The sequence below is a fragment of the Mustelus asterias genome, chromosome 24, assembly GCF_964213995.1.
Source record: "Mustelus asterias chromosome 24, sMusAst1.hap1.1, whole genome shotgun sequence".
Lineage (NCBI taxonomy): Eukaryota > Metazoa > Chordata > Chondrichthyes > Carcharhiniformes > Triakidae > Mustelus > Mustelus asterias.
In genome coordinates this window covers 25654313-25675350 of record NC_135824.1, presented here as the reverse complement: position 1 = coordinate 25675350, position 21038 = coordinate 25654313, and the positions used below count along the sequence as shown (strand labels likewise).

The following is a 21038-nucleotide window of genomic DNA, read 5'->3' as shown; positions in this document are numbered from 1 at the left end:
CAATAAAAGACATATGCTCTGTTACAAACGTATGAACTTCCCCAAGCCTACACTGATTACGTTGTTGTTCCACACTTCCAAAATATATACCTTCTATGAAGAGCTGCATATCCGTTAGTTTGAACAGTACAACAAATGCTGATTTACAATGTGCTCCACATCTTTTACATTGATTCTTTGCTGCCAGAACATAGTTACTCTACTTAAAATAATTGAATCTTCCAGATGGCCTAAGCATCAATTCAGCAAAACTGTACAACTTTCTAAAAACAGTACAGTTAATTAAATTTATAGCAGAACTTAATTTCTTAGGCATTTCCAATTAGCAGAAAGCATTTGCAATATTTTCCCCTCCAAAGTACTTTCATGTCAAATTTTCACAACAGATTTTGGTGTAAATAAAGGAAAGTATTGGATTTATGTAGCATCTATCACATCCTAAAACAGTTCACAAACCAAACAGTATGCAAAACGTGAATAAATCAGGAGTGTGTTATCTGCAAAAAGGAGTATACTGAATCAAAGATGGATATATGGCTAAGAAAACTCCCCACCAAAAAAAACAGAAAATATTCCACAGTCGTCAAAACAATTCAAAACCCACCATCTATAGCAGTTTTTAATATAAATTGCTTTAGTGTATAAAATAAAACTCTAGTTTAGAACAATACTCAGTCAGTTTGATTATTTATATTGCTATAGTAGTTCCTTGTTCTGATACATGGAATCTAGATAACAAAAGATTCAGTCATGAGCCATAGGTTCGAATCTATGTTAATTTTTAAGTATATCGTGAATTTTCTCCAACTGTTTCTAGCGTAGCATGAAAAGTGATGTTCCTGGACTTTTTTCACAATTTTGGTCACTATTTTTGCTCACAAGAATCCTAGTTATTTAGGATTCTTAAAAAGGGAGCCGTTACATCCCATATACTTATTAAAGGGAGAAATACATATGTACATTATTATACCAGAGTAACAGCGATCAAACCCTTATCTTTACACAACCCTTCCATTGATTCACACAAGGCTAGAACTCATTATTTGCTTGTCATATCCAAAAACACCATTCTGGTTTAATTTAAATTAAAAATGGAAAAATTAATGCTATTGTAGATGAAATGGAATTTCTCATATTTTCAGGAGTAATTAGTGAATTCAAAGATATCTGGGGGGTTTTTTTGCAGACTGCAGTGTACTACATGGTTCAAAATTTTTGCATTCTGCACATTTTTACAGCTAATTTAATACAAACTAAACATAGTGTTCGAACGTAACGCAATTCAGAATGGGTCAAAATATGCCAGAATTCTGCAGAAGGATCATTTAGATCTGAAACATTAACTCTGTTTCTCTCTACAGATGCTGCCAGACCTACTGAGTTTATCCGACATTTTCTGTTCTTATTTCAGTATGTATGGTGGATTTTAAAAACTGACAAGAGTACATGGCACCTAGCTAAACAAGCATAAGAACATTGGACAACTGGAGCTGCGGACTAGTCCATTGGAAAAATCATGCAACTTGATGCCTCATTTATCCCATCACATACAGTCAAAAAGAAAATGACATAGATCACTGCCTGTTTAAAAAAGCTATTTTACTTACTTTTGATCATTAAGCTCACAATATTGTATTACATAACAAACGATAAAATAGATGTATAATGTTACAAATCTGAATAAGTAATGTCATCCATCAAGAATCCAAAACAAACTTTTAGCTGCCCATTTTTTCCCCCCAGGGAGAGCAGTTCGTGTTATTTAAAGCGACTTTTTCAACAATAATACAAAAGGTCCAAGCAAGGAATATTACAAAAAAATATACTATAGGCTAAAAGCAAACATGCAAAAGAAACGCTATGGGAAATTTGTAACGTCTTATACTTGGCTCCAAATGTACTGAGGGGGTGCTGAGTATGCCATCGAAATACTGCCTGTTGAAACAAGCTAGCAGTCTTCACATTCAGGACTGCTCAGGAGCCCGATGGAATCAAATTAACTCCCTTACTCTGAGCTGAGCTGTCAAATTAGGAGAGTGGATGGGACTTTCATCTGGCTGCTCCATTCCACATTGCAACAAGAACACAATGTGCCAAAAAATGCGGGGGGGCGGGGGGTTGCAGTTTCAAGGTTAGCAGTAATAATACCCTCAAGTCAGACCACTCAACCCCGCACACATTAACTGGATGTTTTGGCAACTATAGATGGGTTACTTCCATAACAAGTCCATTTTTCATTTATCCCCCCCCCTCCCAGGATACATGACAGGAGTGAGTCCACTCAGGACTGAAGCGATTCCACTAATCCACGCGTAGATGTGAAAGGGGATCCACCATTAACACTTGGAATAGTTCACCCAAAAAATAAGATTCAGACAAAAATAAAAATCGAGAGTGTTTAAAAAACACAGATTCCTCGTAAAAACAAACAAACATTCTTCTTAAAAATAGAGATAAAATAAGAAAAAGTAGCTTGGCTAAACTTACCAAAGGGAGAGGGGGGGGGGGGTGAGAAGAGGGGGGAGAAAAAACGCTCACTAAATCCTGAGAGGGGCCTGACAATCCAGCTCCAAACTTTTTTTTTGGGGGGGGGGGGGCAGAAAGGATTTAAATCTTGCACGCTCGCCACACACTTCCAACCATTCGCTCTCTCCTGTCCTTTAACAGTCTGAAAAAATCCTTCAAGAAGAAGAAGGGGGTGGAGGTGAGAGAATATAAGACAAACATGCCAAAATATTTCCGGGTTAATACAAGAGCAAGCCACTCATCCCTCACACCACATCACCTCAAGAATAAAAAAGATTCCCCCCCACTCTCAGCATCAATCACCTCAAGATTAAAAAAGGAGGGGAGTGGAGGCATAAATATATATCAATTTTTTTTTAAAAAGTGAATGTTGTGAGGAATTATGCTGGGTTCAGTCCTTCCTCCCCCCTCTCTCTCTCTCTGTGTGGAAAGCTCTGCTGTTTCTGTCAGTGGGGCTTTGGGGATGGTGAATCTCCAGCCCAGCCCAGACATTGGGGTGGCTATAGGGGGAAGCAGAAATGTTGCTATTTTTACTCACCACTCAGTGGATACAGTATCCGCCGCCAGATGAATAATTGTATCAAAAAGACACAATGTTGCTATTTTTAGTCTCCCACAGACAGGACCTGCCCCTTCGCTCACACAACACCAGCCCTGCTTTATCCCTCCGCCCAGCCAGGACATGGGGACAACCCTCCACCCCTTCCCAGGATCCACTGGTTTTTAAACCCCACCTTCCAGGATCCAACCCCCTCCCTTCCCACCACCCAAGATCCCTTCTCCTCTCCCACCTCCACCCCCCCCCCCTCACCTACAGCAGAAACCAGCCCCCCACCAACCACCCGGATCTATTTCTTCTCCCTCAGAGCCGCAGCACTGCGCAGCAGCACATTGACCTGCCCGCCCTGGGGAGAGTTGACATCCCCGCTGGATCTCTCTCTCTCTCTCTCTCCCAAATCCGCCCCTCTTACTCCCATCCCAGCGCAGTTGTGCTAATTAGTGGGGGGAGAATAAAAGAGAGGGGGAGATTTTGCCCTCTCTTTTGTTCCCCCTTTATTTTGGGGGCTGCAAATGTCGCCCGCTTCCGGTTAAATTCTCCCTACCTTCCATTGACGTCATGCGGGGGGGGCGGGAACCCCGACGCTGATTGGTCCGGCTCCCCTCCTGATTGACGGCCCGGCTGGCCAATAGCGGCGCCGAGGGGGGTGGCGGGCTCAGCCAATGGGCACTGGATAGGGTTAGGTTGCGTTTGGGGGAAGGCAGGTTTGGTTGTGGGAGCAGCGCTGGAGCTGGTTCCTGGGGAAGAGGGTGGGGGGTGGGAGCTGCACTGTATACCCCTCTCTCCCTCTGTCTGTCTGTACATGCAGGAGCCGGCCCCTGCTCTCAATCCGGATCACAATACCCCCCCCTTCAAACCCAACTCCTGGCTGCATTTCTGCCCCCCCTCAACACAGACAAATGTGCGCACTTGCAGGCTGACATTTCAATGTGATGTATGAGGCCGGATGTGTGTTCATGTCAAAGCAGCTCTGCCACTGGAAACTTCCACAATGAAGTGTCAGCTCCAAATGTGTCTTTCAGTATCACACAAAGAGCTTGTGAGATGGGCGGCGCCAGCTCATCACCAGTAAAATTATTTTATAAAGGCAAAATACTGCGGGTGCTGGAATCTGAAAAACAGAAAATGCTGGAAAACCTCAGCAGGTCTGACAGCATCTGTGGAGAGAGAATAGAGCCAACGTTTCGAGTCTGGATGACTCTTGCGAAGAGTCATCCAGACTCGAAACATTTTACAGTGGTTCCCAAAGGGTGCGGCGGGCCACACTGGTGTTAAGTCTTAATGTGGAGATGCCGGCGTTGGACTGGGGTAAACACAGTAAGAAGTTTAACAACACCAGGTTAAAGTCCAACAGGTTTATTTGGTAGCAAAAGCCACACAAGCTTTCGGAGCTGCAAGCCCCTTCTTCAGGTGAGTGGGAATTCTGTTCACAAACAGAGCATATAAAGACACAAACACAATTTACATGAATAATTTATTCATGTAAATTGAGGTTGTGTCTTTATATGCTCTGTTTGTGAACAGAATTCCCACTCACCTGAAGAAGGGGCTTGCAGCTCCGAAAGCTTGTGTGGCTTTTGCTACCAAATAAACCTGTTGGACTTTAACCTGGTGTTGTTAAACTTCTTACTGTGTTAAGTCTTAACACAAAGAGGCTTCTACGGGTTACGATATAAACATGAATGTTTAAATGATTCTTTGATTGTCCTTGAATCTTCCCGCCATCCTCTCTCGCCGCACCAGTGTGGAACCTTTGCACCAGTGTGCACCTTTGGGAACCCGACTATTTTATTATGAGTTCAAATGGACACAAAGGGAAAGCAGTGGTTAGCACTGCTGCCTCACAGCGCCAGGAACTCGGGTTCGATTCCCGGCTTGGGTCACTGTCTGTGCGGAGTTTGCACATTTTCCCCATGTCGGCATGGGTTTCCTCTGGGTGCTCCAGTTTCCTCCCACAGTCTGAAAGACGTGCTGATCAGGTGCATTGACCTGAACAGTTGCCGGAGTGTGGCGACTAGGGGAATTGCACAGTAACTTAATTGCAGTGTTAATGTAAGCCTTACTTGTGACGAATAAATAAACTTTACATGGCAAATCCAATTGGCGGGATAGAACTTCTTTTTAAGGGGCAACAGGGTGGTTAGCACTGCTGCCTCACTGTGCCAGGGACCCGGGTTCAATTCTGGCCTCGGGTCACTGTCTGTGTGGAGTTTGCACATTGTTCCCGTGCCTGCGTGGGTTTCCTCCGGGTACTCTGGTTTCCTCCCACAGTCCAAAGATGTGTGGGTCATGTTGATTGGCCATGCTAAATTGCCCCTTAGCATCAGAGGGTCTAGCTAAGGTAAATATGTAGGGGATAGGGCTTGGGAGGATTGTTGTCAGTGCATGCTCGATGGGCTGACTGGCCTCCTGCACTGTAGGGATTCTATGATTCTATGAAATTGGTACATCCACCAACTTTTTTTAACGTTAACTTCAGCTTATTGAGTGATGTGAGAATGCACACACCTGGAGTGTAAACTGGATGTTGTATTTGGATTTCTCCAATCCCTGAGATGCACAAATCCCCATTTGTTTGAAATGACAGCTTGTATATATACCGTGGATGCTGGAATCTGAAGCAAAAACAGAAAATGCTGGAAAATCTCAGAGGGTCTGACAGCATCTGTGGAGAGAGAATAGAGACAATGTGTCAAGGGGTCATCCAAACTCGAAACGTTGGCTCTATTCTCTTTGATGTGGAGTTGCTGGCGTTGGACTGGGGTGAACACAGTAAGAGTTTTAATAACACCAGGTGATGCATTTTGGAAGAAATAATGTAGGGAGGAGTTATACAATAAATGGCAGAGTCATCAGGAGTATAGAAACACAGAGGTACCTAGGTGTGCAAGTCCACAAATCCTTGAAGGTGGCAACACAGGTGGAGAAGGTGGCGAAGAAGGCATATGGTATGCTTGCCTTTATAGGACGGGGTATAGAGTGTCATAGAAGAAATCATAGAAACCCTACAGTGCAGAAGGAGGCCATTCGGCCCATCGAGTCTGCACCGACCACAATCCCACCCAGGCCCTACCCCCACATATTTTACCCACTAATCCCTCTAACCTACGCATCCCAGGGCTCTAAGGGGCAATTTTTTTAACCTGACGAAGGAGCAGCGCTCCGAAAGCTAATGGTATTTGCTCCCAAATAAACCTGTTGGACTTTAACCTGGTGTTGTTAAAACTCTTACTCTATTCTCTTTCCACAGATGCTGACAGACCGGCTGAGATTTTCCAGCATTTTCTATTTTTGCTTGCAGATGTATGGTGCTCGGACATAAAAGAAAAGCTTCAGGAGCCTGACAGACACCTTAAAGGACAGAAAGCGATTTTGAGCTAAGTGACACCTTTAAGGAGGGCCGGGAAGGGGCATAGTCAGGATATGGGTTTTAAAGGAGGTACTTAAAAGGTGGGAGGGCAGACAAAGAGAGGGAATTCCACATCATGGGGCCTAGGCTGAGCTGGCAATGGGAAAGATGGATGTATAAGAGGCCAGGCTCAGAGGAATGGAGAATTCTGGATGTGGGAGAGGGTAGGACTGAAGCAAGGTGGTTGAGCAGATTTGCAGCCAGCAAGTAGACAGTTGGGAATCTGAAAGTGGAATTGTAGGTGAATCGGGGGGAAAATCCTTTTCTAGGAGTGGATTCAGAAAGAAGGGGTGACTTGATTTATTATTGTCACATGTATTAGCATACAGTGAAAAGTATTGTTTCTTGCGCGCTATACAGACAATGCATACCATTCATAGAGAAGGAAACATGAGAGTGCAGAATGTAGTGTTACAGTCATAGCTAGGGTGTAGAGAAAGATCAATTTAGTGCAAGGTAGGTCCATTCAAAAGTCTGATGGCAGCAGGGAAGAAGCTGTTCTTGAGTCGGTTGGTACGTGACCTCAGACTTTTGTACCTTTTTCCCGATGGAAGAAGGTGGAAGAGAGTATGTCCGGGATGCTGGCTGCTTTGCCGAGGCAGCGGGAAGTGTAGACAGAGTCAAAGGATGGGAGGCTGGTTTGCATGATGGATTGGGCTACATTCACAACCTTTTGTAGTTTCTTGCGGTCTTTTGCAGAGCAGGAGCCAGACCAAGCTGTGATACAAACAGAAAGAATGCTTTCTATGGTGCATCTGTAACCGTTGGTGAGAGTCGTTGCTGACATGCCAAATTTTCTTAGTCTTTTGAGAAAGTAGAGGCATTGGTGGGCTTTCTTAACTATAGTGTCGGCATGGGGGGACCAGGACAGGTTGTTGGTGATCCTAAAAACATGAAGCTCTCAACCCTTTATACTTCATCCCTGTTGATGTAGACAGGGGCATGTTCTTTTCTACACTTCCTGAAGTCGATGACAATCTCCTTCGTTTTGTTGACATTGAGGGAGAGATTATTGTTGTCGCACCAGTTCACCAGATTCTCTATCTCATTCCTGTACTCTGCCTCGTCATGGTTTGAGATCCGATCCACTACGGTGGTATCGTCAGCAATCGTGAAAATCAAGTTGGAGGGAAATTTGGCCACACAGTCATAGGTGTATAAGGAGTATAGGGGTTGGAAGGAATTAGGAGATTATGGTTGATGTGTATTCTGCTGATGCGGTGTATGCCAAGAACTGACTCCACAGACAGATGTCGGGGCACACAGATATTACAGGTCCAGGCTTGCTCCACATGCCAACTCCTTTTGCTCCACCAGGACAGTCCCTGGGCAGATCTCCCTAAGGGTCACATGACCTGCTCACTTAAAGGGCTACGCATCCAACATGCATAACAGGAGCACATTAGAAAGTAGTCATAGATTCCTTCATCGAGACTACATGAGTGTGCAAGTCACGTCAGCTGGTAAGGAAATCAGCTGTGAATATGGGTAAGAGAGTTGAAAATGAGAGATGTATGGAGGGCAGTGAAATCAGAGGAGAAGAGGGAGTGAATTGAGGCGGGACATTAACATCACAAAGGATGAGGAATCGCTCACTCCATAGGTTGAAGGGGAAAAGGGAGGATATCTTGGGGAGAAAATCTGACACGGAGATGAAGTGCAGCAGGTGAGACTGATGATTAAACAAGAGGCAACAGGGTGAAACTAGGTGAGGTTATTGAATGATGAGCAAGTCTCGGAAGAGAAGGCGCGAAAACGAAAATTTGATTTAATCATATCCCAATGGCTATTTAGGTGGTGAAAAGTGTAGTGGGGCTTCAATCAGGGGCAAGATATCACCACCCATGCGCCAAATGACAGCCAAAACCAAGCCTGTCAGTCCAGTTGTCCACATTGTCTGTGTTGAAGGATCTGAACTATGAGGAAAGGTTAGATAGGCCTGTTTCCCTTGGAGCAGCAAAGGTTGAAGTGTATAAGATTATGAGGGGTATAGAAATTATGGTTTGGAAGGCACATTTTCCATTAGTAAAAGGGTCAATACCAGGTGGAATAGATTTAAGACAAGAAGTAGAAGGTTAAGAGGGGGGCTGATGAGAAACTTTTTTACCCAAAGGGTGATGGGAGTCTGAAACTCACTGCCAGAGAGCGTGGTTGAGCGAGAAACTCTTGTAACATTTAAGAAGTATTCAGATATTCATATGCACTGCCAGAACCTCCAGGGCATGGGTCAAGCGTTGGAAAATGGGATTATTGTAGTCAGATCTTTGTTGACCGGTATGGATACGATGGGTCGAATGGCCTCCTTCTGTGAATTTAATTTGTTTCAACCTTTAATTAGTCTAATTAAAATGTTTATTCATTTACTGGATGGATTTAAAGCAATAAGATTAACATTTATTTCCATATTGCAGCTGCCCTAACTTAAATATATTTGCTGGGAAGCATCCACTGGTTAGCACGCAATAAACTGCACCGAACAACAATTATTCAGTCTTCAACATGGATACTGTCACTTGGAGCGTTCTGCTTTTTCAGTACAATACCAACCAGTAACACGCAAACTGAAAGCAATATAACTGTATGCAGGATTCTCCATACATTGGAGCACAGTGATTGCAAGAGTGTCACCTACTCTGTGATTTTGAAATTAGGGTGAGAAAAAGGTCTTCTGGCCCATTAAAGCTCAACTCATCCATAATATGATGCAGCTGCATTTTGAATGCCCCCAGTGCTTTTTCCACTGCACAGCAGATTATTCCAAACACATTACTCTTTGTGTAAAGAAGCTCTTTCTAATATATGTTCTAAATTTTTTCACTGATTTACATTTGTCCTTTGGCACCACTTCCTGGCTTCGGATGCTTGGTAACAGCTCTGATTTTGTACTTTGTGATCCGTGAATTCTGTTGTAAAAGGCAAGTGTTCATTTGCTGACTTTTTTTTCATATTGTAGCTACCGAACAAAATGCTTATAAATAGCTCAGTGACAAGTTGTATTTGGTTTTTATTTCAAAGTCAACTGTAGTAATGTTCAATTCTTTACAAAGAGACATTAACACTTCATACGTCACCAAACCTGCTGGGATACAAAATTGTGATGAAAGCTAATGCGTCCTGTAAATGTATCTATTAGACCAGAAGATGTATGTTTGTGTTGCTTTTGGCTTTGCTATATTCTTGATACTTGTCTTAAATGAGGCTACATGAGTCACACATAATAGGTAAACCGTTCAGTGTTTCAGAAATAATTAAAAAACAGATGAAGAAATTGTGGTTTTAATTGAACTAATTACTGAGCCCTTTTCCCACTTGGTGCTTTCTACAGAATCTGAATTAAGTCCTGCATCAATGTGCCCTACTGTACAGCATTAATGTAAATATAGTGTTAGTTACAAGTACAATAGTTACTGGACTGGCCAAATTAAACACTTTCTGAATCAAATGTTGACAAGCATCTGCATTTAACTCCGTCTCGTTCCTGAGTGAAAGCAGGAATTCATTACAAGCTTTAGTTTGTAAACTTCCTCGCGAGGAGACAAAATGGTTCTGTTTTATTGTGGCATACCAGAGGCTGCGATGTTAACCCTTTCTGTGCTTAATTGCAAAAAAATCGCACTTCAGAAGGGTTTAACATGTAAGTCTAAGAGAGCAATCTTTTAGATTCAAATTAAAGGCACTTAAAGGCAGAAGTTTCAGCAACTGTAAGATACTAAAGGGATGAGATATTTGCTGCCAAACACCAGTTTCCTGCTGAGATGTTGCAGACGATCAGAGCTGGTCAGTGGAATGAATTGTGGAGTAAAACATGCTTGTTACAAAAAAGGGAAATCACTTTGTTACTGAGGAAGCAGCATTTGCAACTAAAAAAAGATACAGGGTGGAATTCACTTTCTATGTTTCATAATGGCAAGAATAATGGAATGATCCACACCAGCCTCTCAGGTGCGTTCTGCACCACAATCCTCCCTCACTGTTTTGGAGACTTGGGAGTTTTGTGCCGGTTGGAGGGGCATTGCGGGGTCGAGGGTTAGGGTGCGGCTAAACATGCCGGTGACCCTGGCTTCAGAGCGCTTGGGCGCTGTTTCACAAGGGTGCCCCAATCTCAGAATGCGCTGTGAGACCCCCCCCCACCCCCCGGACATCAGGACCGCCCTCCTCATTGACGGCATGTTCCCCCACCCCCTCTCCGACGTAAGTCGCCACCATCGAGGCATCAGGGCCCTCCTGCCCGACCTCCAACATGACCCCATCAATATCCCCGACATGCCCCCCCCCCAAGAGACCCCCTCCTTCACGATCCAACCGTGCATGATCCCGCCCCCCCCCCCCACCCCCCAAGTCAGCCCCACCCCTTTGGCACTGACCTTGGCAAACTGGCAGTCCCCAACTGGCTCCACTAGGCTGTCCGGTGGCCGCCTGTGTGCCAAGTGGATTCTGCGTACTGGGATTTGAATGGGCTATGCTTATTTAAATGTTACTCTAATTATGCTAATCAGCCTCACACCTTTCTTGGGCGTGATCCGTTTTACACCATTAGAAAGGGGCTGGGAGACTCACAAATTGTTTGGCACCAGGTGTGAAACCAATTTTTAGGCCCGCACACTATTCTCCAGGATCGGCACAATCAACAAACGGTGCAGCAAACTTAGAAACATAGAAACATAGAAACCCTACAATGCAGAAGGAGGCCATTCGGCCCATCGAGTCTGCACCGACCACAATCCCACCCAGGCCCTACCCTCAGATATTTACCCACTAATCCCTCTAACCTACGCATCCCAGGACACTAAGGGGCAATTCTAGCATGGCCAATCAACCTAACCTGCACATCTTTGGACTTTGGATAGTTCCCATTGATAAACCCATAGTTTCAGCAAAGTTCTGGGAAAGGATCTGGATTTCACTCCAGTTGAAGCAGTTATGCGTCGTAAGAAATTCTGGGGTATGTTGGTGCTTTATAAGGTTGAAAGCAAATCACAAGGAATAATGGAAATGCATGTGGTTTATAAACCATTTAGAGGTTTATGTGGAAAACATAACATTTAAGTAACTGAAAGTAGGAATTCAATTTGTAAGAATCCAATATTGGATTTGTGTAACGGAGTGAAAAGAAATTGGAGTAATGATTTTCCTTTAATATGATTTGTAAATATGATAAGATTTAACGTTTATTTAAAATACTAATGATATCCAGTGGCACAGCATCGGTAGTGTGTCAAGCCCTTTCGATGGTTATCCACTTGGGCATGTGTTCTTTTCTAATTAACTAATTACAAAGTCAACCACACGTTGGAAGCAGGCCAGGTCAGTGGGACTGAACATGAGAATGTTAACTCTCGGGGCAGGACCTTCTCCCCGAGGGTGAAAAAAGGAGGTTGGGATTGTTTCTAAGTTCAGAATCCAGCCCCAGGAGGCAACAGTCACCAGGCCCAATCTAAACATGGGGGGGGGCACCCTGCGGCATCCAGCTCAATTGGACTGGGGGTGGGCTCACCGCCGTCCAATGGACAGGTAGGCTGTCAAAGATGGAGGGTCAGTCAGAGAGTCAGTCAGAGCTGGAAAGGAGTACAGCAGGCTGGAGTGGCAGGCACGTGAGACAGCGGGCACTTCAAAATGGAAGTGTTCTCTCTCCAACTTTAAAATTAAAAATGGCTTTTCAAAACCACAATGGCGGCAGGGGGGAGGTGTGGGGTAGAACCATCAATGGCTGCTGCAACACCCTGGCAACCAGGGAGGGGACTCTAAGCCTGCCTGAAACTCCCCCCCCCCCCCCGTTCTGCTTCCCGGGCTTTGTCAGGGCTCTGACAAAGGATCATTCAGACTCGAAACGTTGGCTCTATTCTCTCTTCGCGGATGCTGTCAGACCTGCTGAGATTTTCCAGCATTTTCTGTTTTTGTTGGAGTTTACAATAGTTGTACTTGTCACAAATGTGAGACTTAATAAGATGGTCATGTTTTAAACTGTCTCCTTTATTTTAAGGCGAAATAAGGTGTCTTGGAGAGGGGGGATGGTGTTGGTGCTAAACTCTGCCTGTGATTGAAACCGTCAGAAGAGCTTCAGATGGCCTTTATCGCAGCCAGCTGTCAGCAAAGAGGATCATTGGAACTGGATAGCAAGGTGAGTGGGGGAGTTACGTAAGGCCAGTTGGGGCAGGTGGGGTGCTACAATCAGGTGGGGTGAGGTGGGGTGCTACAATCAGGAATGCAAGGGAAAACACGCGCAGGGAGTAACATGAGAGTGGCCTCTGTTGGGCATAGGGGAGCCTGAAAGATGTACTTCCCAGCCCACAACAAAAGCACCAAGGCTTGCCATTTGGCATAGCCATCCCAGCCATTGGTAAAATCTCTGCAGTGGTGGGAGGAGGCCCTTAATTGGCCATTATTTGGCCACTTAAAGACCTCAATTGGCCCAAAGCAGCTCAACATCTTCCCCCACCATTGGTATTTGAGGTAGATGACAGGCATACTACGCTCCATCATGCCAGTTAATTTCATGCCACCCCTGCCAGCCTGTTGTGGGCAAGGGGCAAGGTTGTAAAATTCAGGCCTATGAGCTTAAAATCCACAGAGTGGGGCTTGAAGCTTCAATCTTCTGAGTACCACTGAGCCAAGATTGACAGCTCTTCATAGTTCACAATAACCATCCTGCATGTCTGCGTTTGATGAACCTCAATGTGTAATTACTAATGTCCCCCTCCTCCCCCAACCAAGGATTCTAACAAGTTTAATCATTTTATTTAAAAAGCAATTTATCATGAGAAATGAGAAATCCACTTGTAGAATTAAAATGTTGCAGTTAACGCGTTCACCATTCTTACACAAAGTATCAGTCACTTTAAATTCTATCTCTAACCGCAATGTTTTGCCAAATTCTTTCAAGGACTGTGCATGATTCCCATATATTTGTGGGAAGTTGGTGGTGTTGTGGTAATGTTAGCGGATTACAAATCAGGAGCCGAGACTATGCTCTGGGGACATGGTTTCAAATCTCCCCATGGCAGGTGGTGGAGTTTAAATTCGAGTTAATAAAAATCCGGAATTGAAAGCAGTAATTGTGACCATAAAGTTATTATCAGTTGTCATAAAAATCCATCTGGTTCATTAATACCCTTTAGGGAAGGATCTGTCATTGTTACCTGGCCTGGACCATATGCGACTCTGACCCACAGCAATGTGGTTGACTCTTAACTGCCTTCTGAAATGTCCAAGCAATCCACTCAGTTCAAGGACAATTAGGGATGGGCAACAAATGCTGGTCTTGCCAGTGATGCCCACATGCTATGCAAGAATGAAGGAAAAGAAAATCCCTTACAACAGTAATTCAATTCAATATGAGCAAAGTCCTGGGTGCTATCATTCAGAAAAGGGATGACATGTCCCTGTGTGCCGACATCATTTTGTTACTGATGCAAAAACAATCTTTTCGAACACATTTTTAAACAAATTGAGTGCTTCTGACCTGAAGGTGAAATTGACGAGCAATTTACAATCTGGAAAGTTGCCTAATTAAACAGTTCAACTCTTAAATGAATTGAGCCTCAGGTATTAGTCTTTTCAGACTTAAAAGGTCGCAAGTTCACCTTCTCAAAAGCATGGTGTGAATGTTCTGATTTGACTTAATTTGAGAAATACTGGAGACATTCAATGTACAGATGGATGAAGTCTATTTCGCCCAACAACACATTTCTTTCTAGTCTGAGCTTGCCGACCCAAGCTACTGGCGTGGAGGGAGAAAGAGAGAACAAGACTCCTGTTGGAAAGTAGGCAAGTTTCAGCTTACAACTCAAGGTTTTGCCATCATGGCCAACATAGTCACAGGGACAATGCCCATCTTTATACAGCAGTGGGATTCCATGGTACAGCATGTTTCAGTGCCCTTGCTGAAGGGATGGAATTTCACAACCTTACTTTAGCATGTCTGTGCCGAATCCAAACCATAACTGGTATGAATTTGGAACAGAAATATCAATTGAACAATCGGAGAAGGGAAAGTGAAATGGATGCCAGATCCTGTTAGACAGTGTCGTAGTATCAGTGATTCACCCTAACGTGCATTAATGGTAAGAGTTTGTACCAGTGTTTTCCTGCAGCGCGTTGATGACCACTCCCATGCTGTCAGGAGGAAACACAGAGCAAATAACTTAGTCCAGGAAGAAGAGCATACACCCTTGTTTGCTGCCTTTGTCAGCTCTTACTGTTCTGCTGCCTTTTTCATTTTCTCAACTCTGCTACTCCCATTCTGATTGTCTCTAATTAAGCTCTGAAATATTTGCAGTGAGGTGACTAAATCAAGTAAATTCCAGTGAGTTACTGTTCACCTCTTGTCTAGTGGTTACAGTTTTTGATAAAATAGCCATAGATTTTAAATCCGTGTGCAACTGGATATTAAAATCTGCCAGGCACAGTTTATGACTTTGACCATTTTCATCCAATAATCTATGTGGATCTCCTTGGAAGGGCAATATATTGGGGAATAAATCAAAAGTCAGATGACTATTAATGAACAGAATTTTTCAAGGCAGTGCCATCAACAGTAGTTGGATAAAGCACTTGCTTCCACTTCACATACATGCTACATAATAACAGCTGATTCTTTGCATTGGTACAAAAGTATGAGGTAAAATCTTATTACGCTAATCCTGCCTACAATCTTACAGGATATGAGAGACAGTACTGAAGGACACCGAAGGATAATAGAATCATACAGCACAGAAGGGACTCTTTGACCCATCAAGTCCATACTGACACATTAGAAACACCTGAACTTCCACCTAATCCCATCTGCCAGCACTTGGCCCATAGCCCTGAATGTTACGAGTGCTCATCCAGGTTCTTTTTAAAGGATGTGAGGCAACTCGCTTCTACCACCCTCCCAGGCAGTGTGTTCCAGACATCCCAGTGTCAGCACCCTCCAGGTTAAAAAAAAAAGTTTTTCCTCACATCCCCCCTAAACCTCCTGCCCCTCACCTTGAACCTATGCCCCTCGTGACTGACCCTTCAACTAAGGGGAACAGCTACTCCTTAACCACTCTGTCCATGTCCCTCACAATCCTGTACACCTCGATCAGATCGCTCCTCAGTCTTCTCTGCCCCAACGAAAACAAGCGAAGCCTACCCAACCACTCTTCATAACTTAAACATTCCATCCCGGGCAGCATCCTGGTAAACTTCCTTTGCACCCCCTCCAGTAAATGTTTGAAAGTAAATGTTTTCGATTTGCCTTTTCAATAAATGTGCAGTGCAGTTTGTAAAACTAAAATAGAATCATAATCAATGTATTTGAATTCTGAAACAGCTCTCCCATAATATCATATGTTATCATTAATATACAGCGAGTCTACTTCAAGCATTCTTCATGTTTGTTGGAACTAGTAATTGATCTCCGATCTGGAAGGCAACTGGTATTCTATGACTCAACAGAATTGTGCTTTTACCAGCTAACCTGATCTTGATTTCATTATCGTATTTGGAAAATAAAAACTCTGATGTGACATTAAATACTTTTTCCACAAGAGAAAAATTCTAATATTCACAGTTGTAGCATCATGCCATGTTTTCTCTTCAGCCCGTTAATATTCACCTCAGCAAAGTGATCTACAGGCAAAAATAAAATTGATTCACGTTCATTGGAAATACAGGTCAAGAATTGGAGATGTCAAAATTGGTTAGAGAATTCCGATGACAGTCGTGCTGCACACTTTTCATTCATGGCTCCACCTTATACTGTATTATAGAATTCACAGCAAATCCTTCCAAAAAGTCATGGTAACGGTATTTTTACTGCATATCTTCATGGTATTTACATTGTCTTAAGAGTTTGTTGAATAAAGTCCAGTGGAAAATAAAAATATTTAATTCCCCACATCAAATATTTTACATTTTGAGGCTCATCCTAAACATGTTAAATCCAAAAATAAATAGAAAACTGGATAATTGACACTGCCTGTAGAAAGGTTCTTTCAGTCATTCAATCTGCTCATTTAGTTTTGCATCAAATCAATTTTTGCTGTTCTCCTAAGCAATGATTTATTCTATATGATTATAATGTGGACGAACCTTGATTTATCATTGATGTGATGGCAATTTTCCCTCTCAGGAGGCGATGGTTTGCACCATGGTGGTCAACTCTGTGTCAAGCATTGCCTGGTGTTGCTCAAGAGTCCCACTCTGACATGGTAGTCTCTGCCGCATTTGCTTCATGGGAGCACAGTGGGCTGAGGAAGTGCTGGATTCACTGGCCTCTATTTTCGTTTGATCCCCTTCAAGACAGTCAGCCTCAAGAGGACACAGCCATCAATGACTGGTTCCAGGTGTCATTGTCCACCATCTCCATATCCCATTTGCAGGTGTATTGGTGGAGGAGCTATGGATGCCCAAGAGGTCTTAACCCAGTTCGCCATACACAGGGCGGGATTTACCATGCAACTCACTGCATGGTTCTTAGCGGTGGGAGGCAGCCCACCATTGGCCAGTGGCGGGGTCTTCTGGTCCCACTGCTGTCAACAGGGTTTCCCAATGACACCACCCTGAAACCTGCGGTCGGGATGCAGTGTCAGGGGGACTGGACAATCTCACCGCAGTGAAAGATCAGAAAGTTCCGAACAAGTTCTTTTTATAAATGGTTGTCATCCATCTGATGAACATGATTGAGCCAATACAGGTGTTGTTAGCTTGGTGAGAAGTGTGTGCTAATGGAAATAGCATGCTCCAGGACCTCAGAGTTGGTGACTTTGTCCTGCTGGGAGATGCTGAGGATGTGTCTGAGACAGAGGAGGTCGAAACTGTTCCACCTTTTCAGCTGCTTAGAACATGTTGTCAATGGCGTGGTGGCACAGTGGTTAGCACTGCTGCCTCACAGCGCCAGGGACCCAGGTTCGATTCCAGCTTCGGGTGACTGTCTGTGCGGAGTTTGCACATTTTCCCCATGCCAGCGTGGGTTTCCTCTGGGTGCTCCAGTTTCCTTCCACAGTCCAAAGACGTGTAGTTTAGGTGGATCGGCCAAACTAAATTGCCCCTTAGTGTCAGGGGATTAGCATTGGTTACAGGGATAGGGCCTGGGTGGGATTGTTGTCTGTACAGGCTTGATGGGCCGAATGGCCTCCTCCTGCACTATAAGGATTCTATGATTCATTTCTATGAACGTCTCACCATTTCTGAAGAGTGCGCTGAAGATGCAGGTTTGGTGGATGGAGTTTTGTATTCTCCATCGCGTCCCTGCGATTTCACGGTCTCTTAGCTTGTGACATAACAGCTGCAACTTTTGCGATGCATGAGTTGATTTCAGCATGAAGGGACAAATTGCTGGTGATTGTGGGACCTTGTTATGTCAACCTATTAACAACCTCTACATTGTCAATGCTGATCGCGGTATGGTAATATCCTGGACCATTCCTGCTGATGGTCAGACCAAATTCTTTATTTGCTGTTGAAGGTCTTCCTCAGTATGGACTGCTAGTGCAGCATTATTAGCCTAGCACAACCCTCTGATGAGGATTTGGCTCACTTTTGTCTTGGATCTCAGGTGTACAAGGCTGAACAGATGCTTGTCCGTATTAGTCTGGAAGTAGACACTGTCAGTTGATGACCAGAAGGTTGTGGGGATAGGGCTTGGGTGGGATTGTGGTTGGTGCAGACTCGATGGGCCAAATGGCCCCCTTCGGCACTGTAGGGATTCTATGAATATGACAGCGGCATCGAGAAGAGAATGCCAAAGAGCTTCAGTGCCAGAAACTAACCCTTCACTGTAGATCTCAAAGGGTTCTCTGATGTTAGCCACTTTAACTGATCTTACCCAACATGTTATCATGGGAAAGAGGAGATCAAACTGGGCAGCTTCAGTGGCAGCTAACTTTCTCCAGCAGCTTAAACAAACCACCACTGCTCACATGGTTGACTGCCTTGATTGAATGAAGGCAATATATGGAGGTTTCCTTCCTTCAACGCATTTGTTTTGCAGCTGCACATCTCCAGATATGTTTAAAGTTTATTTATTAGTGTCACAAATAGACTTACATTAACACTGCAATGAGGTTACTGTGAAAACCAGACTCCAGCGCCTATTCGGGTACACTGAGGGAGAATTTAGCATGATCAATGCACCTAACCAGCACGTCTTTCAGATTGTGGGAGGAAACTGGAGCACCTGGAGGAAACCCATGCAGATGCAGGGAGAACGTGCAGACTCCGCACAGATAGTGGTCCAAGCCGGCAATTGAACCCGGGCCCTTGGCACTGTGAGGCAGCAGTGCTAACCACTGTGCCACCGTGGCATCCACAATATGAAACTACATAGGGATTCAGGTTGGATGTGTTCAGCCAGGATCTGTGGTCTGACAAAGGCAACCTGGGCAAATACTTCCCCGCACTGTTCAGCAGGGAGATGCCTCAATTGTTGTCGCAGTCATGGCAGTCACTATTGTTCTTGTACAGGGTCACAATCTTTGCATGACACGCATCCTTGAGCACTCCCCCCTCCCTCCAGCAGAGGAAGTGATATTTTTGCAGATTCTGCAATAGTGCTGGCTTCCCTTGACTGACGAGTTCAGACAGTACAGCATCAACATCTGGGGCTTTGCCCATGACAAGCAAGTCAAGAACTTTGCCTTGTGCCTCCGCTGTGGATTCAATATCCAGCTTCCATGACATGCAGGCTTCCTAAAGTGTCTAGAGTTTCCTTGGTGACATTGTCCTCCCTTGAGGACGACTCAAGGTAATGTTCCCATCCGCCAACTGCTTATTGCAGTGGCAGCTGATCTCCATTGCCTTTGTTTTCAATGGAGCTATATTCTTTTGTGATGTATCGCTGCTTTTTTGGTCCCTTCATACATGACCCTAGCATTCCACATGTGGAAGTTCATCTGGATATTCCAGCAAAGTTGCAACCAGTGGTCATTGGCGCAGTCTGGCGGATTTTACTTCGAGTTTTAAGCTCATTCAGAGTCTTCTCGCTCGGATCTCTCCTCTGCAATTAATGACAGCAGACTGCTTGGCTCCAATGACAGGTTCCATCACAATGATGTTAGCCTCAATCTGGCAGCACTTTACTGCTCTTGCTTCCCAAATGTTGAGAGCGCTGCATTGTAGGTGCTGCATTGTAGGTGCTGCATTGTAGATGCTGTTTCAATGTATGTACCATTTTGCTTCTGTACTCTGCGTAGGAATGTTGGCAAGCAGCTGATCAATCACATTGAGGAACCTTTGGTATTTATCTGGGTGGCACAATGACAATGTCGACACAACGACAGCATTTTTACTTCGAATGCAAAGACTTCAAGATGGTGCACGCCAGGAAGTGATCCATATCACAGTCAGCACTGTCGTCGCTGAGTGTGTTGAGGATAATGTCCAAAGTGACATGACTGGTGATGATCAGATCCAGCTGGAGTCAATGCCCTGATCTTAGATGTCTCCGGGATACCTTAGTGACGTGGCCTGTTCTGAAAAGAAGGTGTCAGGGTAGTAGCAAAGCTCAAGTAGTCTCTATCCATTTATTTTTTATTCACTGACTGGGCCAGTATTTATTGCCCATCCCTAATTGAACTGAATGGCTTGCTAGGCCATTTCAGAGGAATTTAAGAGTCAACCACATTGTTGTGGGTCTGGAGTCACATGTAAGCCAGACCAAGTAAGGACGGCAGATTTCCTTTCCTAAAGGACATTAGTGAACCAGATTGGGTTTTTAAGACAATCGTTTCATGGCCATCATTAGACTTTTCATTCCAGATTTTTATTGAATTGAAATTTCACCATCTACCGTGGTGGGAGTTGAACCCAGGTCCCCAGAGCATTGCCCTAGGTCTCTGGATTACTAACCCAGCAACAATATCATGATGCCACTGCCTCTTTTCCAAGACATGATGTCTGAGGCTGGAAGGCCATATCCCATGGCATGCACTCACTCTGGCATTTAGATTCCCTGATGTGGAGATGCCGGCGTTGGACTGGGGTGAACACAGTAAGAGTTTTAACAACACAAGGTTAAAGTCCAACAGGTTTATTTGGTAGCAAACACCATGTGTCACCAAGGAAACACAGGACTTTAACTTGGTGTTGTTAAAACTCTTACTGTATTTAGATTCCCTAGCAGATGAGGATATTTTGACTTTGGTATTCTGCTGATGGCAGTGTTAATCTCCTCACAGAACTGGTCTTTCACCTTCTGTAGTGGAGCACAACAATGGAGTATAAATACTCATGAGGTTAACTGGCCCTGAAGAGATGAATGTATAGGATATCTCAATGAATTAATTGATAATTATTTAGCTATGTTTAATCATAATTAAGAATTATTTAACAGACTTTCTAGCAGTATGAATTCAGTATAATGACCTAAATCTGAATTTTTCAAAAAGTGTGGTATTCTGTTTTGAGAAAGGTTGAATCTCACCCTGTTTTGGATTTAAGATTATCAAAACTAAATATAACAATCTTGCATTACTTTTTCTTTATGTACATAGAATAACAGATATATTAACTGTTAGTTACATATCAGAGTTTGTACTATGTATTTTCTGCTTGGATCCATTATGACCAATCGCTGCTGTA

General features: G+C 44.0%; 1 protein-coding gene across 8 annotated transcripts in view; it reads right to left on the bottom strand.

Annotated features, from left to right (window-relative positions):
- Positions 1-3404, bottom strand: part of LOC144511288 (myocyte-specific enhancer factor 2A-like) — a 229088-nt gene extending 225684 nt beyond the window's left edge. For 3 of the 8 annotated variants that reach the window (XM_078241495.1, XM_078241491.1, XM_078241500.1), the window contains exon 1: positions 2488-2689. The gene's annotated coding sequence lies outside the window, so the exon portion shown is untranslated. Of the gene's footprint in view, positions 1-2487; positions 2691-3064 lie in introns of those variants that run through there. The other 5 variants (XM_078241502.1, XM_078241499.1, XM_078241493.1 and 2 more) reach the window with 4 other exon arrangements.
- Between the last annotated feature and the right edge of the window lie 17634 nt (positions 3405-21038).